Consider the following 6,000-nt stretch of genomic DNA (forward strand, 5'->3'; position numbering starts at 1 on the left):
AATCAATTTTCAATACTCCAAACTCATTTGATATTTTCACTCTCGCCAACCATGCAGTGAAACCGTGTAGTACTACTTAGGGGTCGATTTTTTTTTGGCTTTTTTATAAAAAAACAAACTGTATATCTGCAAATAAAAAATAATTTGTGAAAAAAATTTCCATAGACATATTCTCGGTGATATAAAGCTAAAACTAGAAAATAAACTATGGTGGAAAAAATCCTTCAATCTACTTTAAATTTAATGTTGAAATTTAAATTTAGCATATAAAAATAAGCAGGGAAAAAGGGACAGTTAATACTCCTAGAATACTTAGGGCTCTTCAGGAGGAGTGGATTAATTCCGATAGAAAAATTCATATGTGATAATTTAAATAAGGTATCGTATTCCCAAATTTCTTTAAAGTTCATATGAAATAGTCTAGTTTATAAGAATTTTGGAGGATAGCAAGTACGAGGGTTCTGCCTCATGTATTTTTCATCCTATGCCACGGAGTTCATGCGGCTTTCGTGTATGACATCCAAAAATTTGTGTTGGAACGTTCCGAGGGTTATCTTTTGGCTTTAGCATGGAAATTTAAACGGTATATTTATAAATAAAAAATAATTTATGAATAACACTATTATATATATATATATATATTCTTGGTGATAATGTTAAAAATAAACTACGATAAAATACTTTAAATTTAAGATTAAAAATTTAAATTTAGGTTTATAAACAAAGCAAAAGTTAAAAAAAAGAGGCTAAGGGCACCTCCAATGCTAAGTGCTTGGGAAATTGGTTAAAAACATCGTTAACTCAGTACTATACTTAAAGAACATATTTAAGCGCATCTGCTTAGCACCGTATTGGAGGTGCCCTAACTATTCTCATGTCTCATGTTTTTAGTTCGGGTAGGAATTCAATAGATATGCCGTTCTATTACTATGCTTGTCATGTTTCTGCGCTTTTATAATCCTGCTTTTAAAGGACAAACCGGATCAAAACCCACCAATCAACTCAATTAAATACGCAGTACTGGTAGTGAGGTATTAGGGCAAGTACAATAATATAGACGGTTGTTGTCTATTTGACGCATACAAATAGCTAAATAGACAGATTGTACAATGACTTGTAAATTTATTTGTCTGAAAAACATTTAATTTATCCTTTAACACGTGCTAGCGAATAGACGAGACGCGGCGTACAATAATGCTAGCGGTGTTGGTTTGGCATTGAAGCACGTACCCCTGCTGTTTCTTTGTAAAGAGACGCTATGGTTGTCTGTTAAATGGGACGGGGGTTTTACAAATTTCATAACATACTGACGGCTTAAAAACATACGGCGTACGTCCTCTTACGAGTCTACTCGATTTTAACCAACGCAGGTCCTACTGCTGCTGTACAGTAGCATCTCCGCTGCCATTTTACATGTAGTGGCAGCAGTAGATTATCCCCGGGGACCGGGGTTGGTTCGTTTGCAGTAGTCACTGGAGTTCGTGGGGCTACTTGGGTTTTCACCGGGGCGGCAGATTGTGGTGGATGGGACACCCCGGTCGCGCAATCATGGGCTGCGGCACGTAGCCTTTTCGCTGCCGATCGATCGGCGCGCGCGTGGTTCGGTTGGTGGGCGGGCGTGGAGCCCCTTCCCACCGGCGCCGAGGGAGAGAGTTCGTCTCCCTTAACTTTTCTGTAATTTGGTGTTCGGGAATTTGATGTTTATAGCCTGCTGGATACTAGAGGTTGGATACGTGAATTTTATGTTTACAGGGTCTATTTTCTTAGTCTTAAAAAAATTAAATCCAATAATAGATACAATATATTCTAGTACGATGAATCTGGACAAAGATATGTCTAGATTTGTTAGACTAAAATGTGTTATATTTAGTACTAGGTTAACTTTTTATGTGACGGAGGGAGTACCTTTTAGCCTTTACATTCGAGACAAAGTAAGACTAGATAGTCTTATTGGGTGATTGTTTGAGTTTTTTTTATCTAAAAGGTCAAGCGACATATTTATAAATTAATAAATAATTTATGAATAAAACTTTTATATACATATTCTTAGTAATCTAAAAACTAAAACTGAAAAATAAACTTTAGTAAAGAAAATCTTAAAATCAACGCTAAATTTAAAATTTAAATTTTGGTTTATAAACGTACTTACGTAGAGGCAAGCGGAACAGAAAGGATGTTAATCTAGCGCGGAGGCATCGATGGGTCGGACGGATGCACGCGCGTGAGACGGTGAGATTCTGTGGCGGCCAAGGGGTAGGGGACACCGCCGGCATGTGCTACTGCTGTGCTAGCAGCAGGCAGCAGCGACGGCAGCACGGTAGATTTCCTTGTATATACGCCGGCCCTTGCTGCGTGCAACGCGTGCGCTAATCTCTTCTCTAGGTGATTGTGGATGACGAGTACTGTTTACCGGGGATGTTGTCTGAATGTTTCTGGCGTGTGCCGTCCAAATGTGCTTCGAGGACTCGGGACGTGGAAGGATAACGAACCAGCTCGGTTAAGCTGTTAATCTTAACAAGCTAAACTGACATGTTGGTTCGGCTTATGAGCTAGCTTGATATATAACTCTCACGTTTACACCAACTTTTTATAATTTTATGTTTAGCATCTTATCCTATATTGACGTTAATAAAGAACTCGCTACTTTATAAAGTAGTTTTTTTCTAAGACAAATTAAGGTCGTAGACAACTTAAACACTAAACATACGAATGCACAATTATGTGTTGTACAAGCGAGCTAAAAGTCCAGTTTAACTCGAGTCATTACAACTACGAGTTCAAATCAACCGGTCAACCCAGGAACGAGATCCAAGTTCTTTTGTTCCATACCCAACCTCAAACCAGGATTGTCAGGCAGAATAGGGCGGCCGGTAGTTATGTTGAAGAAAATGTTGCGAGTGGATAAAGGAACAGCCGTTGATTTGGGAATGGATTAATTTGTTGGCATGCCAAAGCAACCAAGACGGCAAGACTCGATGGTATGTCGTCACCTTGTCAGCTTTGTTAAAATGTGGTTTGGAAGGAGAGAGTCAGGTTGACACTTGACACACAGTTCCAAAATGGAGGCTCTGCATCAAACTATCTCACTTGGAACATATCCTTCAAAATCATAGTCAAAGTACACGCAGCCGAGTCCGTGATGTTGTGGAACTTCATCGGGTCCTTGTTTTTAGTGAGCCAAGTAGCCCATTCTCAACAAACTGGACGGCCCGATATTACTCCGTTTCTCGTCAAGCCTAGCTCCCCTGTTCTGCTTTTAACTTCAGACAAAGTTGTAACTAGTTTCGCCCACTAATTCAGGTGCCATTGCAGATGCAAAACAATTGCAATCGACAGACTGAACTTTATCTCCACCGACCGCCCCAAAAGACCTGAAAATTCCAGGTCTTTCCAAGGAGTGGTATCTATCGTAAAATCAGATCAAAATAAACTATTTTGCTGACCTGAACATCAGTTTTTGCCTGAACTGCACTTTTGGTCTTCTGCACCGTGTTTTTTTTTTTTTTTGCCGTCCTGAAACTTTTTAGCTGCAGTGCACACGATCATGATTACATTTTGGTACTCCAGTAGATTCCTCTACAAGATCGAACGGCAGGCCCAACGCTGGTTGGATCGAGACAGAGAGAAAAGGGCCTTTCTGCACTGCCCATTCTGACGGCAGGGAGGAATGGTCGGGCGTGCGAAACCAGATACTCCTATAACTGACAGTCCCATCCGATGGATGTGCATGCAAAGGTTTAGTGGCCGGTTGGATGTACGATTTTTTTTTTAAATCTATTGTCAGATCGGATGTTTGATGTTAATTATGAGTATTAAATATAGTCTGATAATAAAATTAATTACATAAATAAAGACTATTTCATTAGACAATTTTTTAAGCCTAATTAATACACGATTAGTAAATGTTTACTGTAGCATCACATTCACTAATCATAGACTAATTAGGCTCAGTAGATTCGTCTCACAAAATAGTTCAGAATATGAGGTGTGTTTTATTAATAGTCTATATTTAATAATAATTAGTGTCTAAACATTCGATATGACACGAAAAAAAAGTAGGAGGATCCAAAACAGGCCCTCAGTCTTTACACTCTTTGCAGAGACGTATGATTTGCTTCGTTGTTTGTCTCTAGTTGGACACATCAACGGTCGCCACATGTTAGCAAGGAGATTAGAGAGAGATACGCTCGATCATAGCTTTGCGTTGAATGGGATCAGGATCTCTTCTGTCCAAAACGGCACGCATGGAAGCATCAAGCATGGTCATGTCTGTCATGAGCATCATTTGCCGCATGGGCGCGTGGAGTAGGGTTGAATATATTGCTTCAACTTTCAGTGCCTGGAGAGCGGAGAGCACCTGTACTAGTGGATCTCATCAGGATGCTGAAAACCTGAAGAATTTAAGATCATTAAACGCCTGTGTCATGGGCCTTTGCACCTAATTTATGTCAAGGGAAAGTCCATTTTGAGTCTCTCAACTAGTGGCCAAGTTTAATCCAGTATCTCTCAATCATAAAACAATATACAAGCACTACTCTAACTATTAAATTTGACTCATTTTTGCCTTTTTTTATGGTTTTGAGTGTGGTTTCATCCTACTTAACACATATGTGACAGGTTAGACAGGTTTTCATATGATATAATAAATACGTCATTCGTGATATTATATGAGGAAAACTAATTATAGTGTAGGACACACATTAGTGCATCACCTCCTTCCCCTCCATTTTTTTCTCTTACTCCCTAGCGAGCACATTGTCATGAGAACATGACATCGTCTTCACCTTGTCTCACCATCGTTGCCGCAAGTTGGAGAGAAAAGAGAGATGAGCTCGTCGGTGTGTTTAGAGAGGCAGAACTCTACAGGACAATGACCGCGCGGCAAGGCACACTTAGCATCACTACTATTGTCGCAACACTTTCCGTCGAGTTTGGTGCTAAAGTGTGGCGAGACTCCTTCCTCCTTGCTAAGATGCCACCGGACCACCCTTGGTCCTTGCGCAGCTCAGGACCCGCTACAACTTGCAAAGGCAATAACGAATCTTGAGCTCACCATAACTATCCTAGTGACGCTGCCAAGGAGCGAGTCTCACCCATGCCGCCACGATGGCGAGCTTGCCCCTTCCGACGAGCACGATTATCTTGTTTTTTTCATGGTTTTTGATGACTTTTCGAAACCAGTTATCGCAGCGGTCATATCGCCGACTTTTTGTAAATCCTGCTCTTCCCTATCCCGTGCATACAACCGACCATAGGGTGAGAGGTACGACCTACCATAGGAGGGAAGCGGATCTAGACGAGCAACACGTCGCCGGCTTTGTGGTGGCACGCTGCCTCCTTGCCACGGGTCCCCAATGTGCATGGTGGAATGTACGAGGACGTCGATGATGGTGATGGTCCTCGGCGAGCTCTCCCATCCGTTCCGCTTGAGGAGCTTGGTTGTGTCGTTGCTCTCTTGCCCATCGAGCTGCTGGTATGATGCACGCTTTATGAAACTAAATAATAATAAATGGATATCTTTTATATCACACTTTTATATCCATTCGGTAATACTAATCTCAATGTTTTCAACTAGCTATAACCATTGATTTATTTTTAAAATTGCAATGAACTATGTTTTTTTTTCAAAATTTATTTTAAATTTTCTACCCACTGAATATTTAAGTATCATTAAGCACATACCATACAAAAATATATTGAATATGTAGCAAGCTTCTAATTGGAGCTATAATCAAATTTCATGCATCCTCCATTCTCAAAGGGCATAATGGATATGTCTAAGAAAATTAACCTCTAAACCGACATAGACTTAACGGAAGGGGTACACAAGGGTTCCAAACAAAACTTCGAAGGCACACAGACGATTCGGTATTCTTTATATATATAGAAGAAATTGCGTGAGTTTTGAGATGCAACCAGAAAAATTTGCGTACAAAGAATAGAAACGAAGGGTAAACATAATAGGGGCCAGGCCACAAGATCCGCACAGGTAAGCAAGCA

This window comes from Oryza brachyantha, chromosome 9 (assembly GCF_000231095.2).
Source record: "Oryza brachyantha chromosome 9, ObraRS2, whole genome shotgun sequence".
NCBI lineage: Eukaryota > Viridiplantae > Streptophyta > Magnoliopsida > Poales > Poaceae > Oryza > Oryza brachyantha.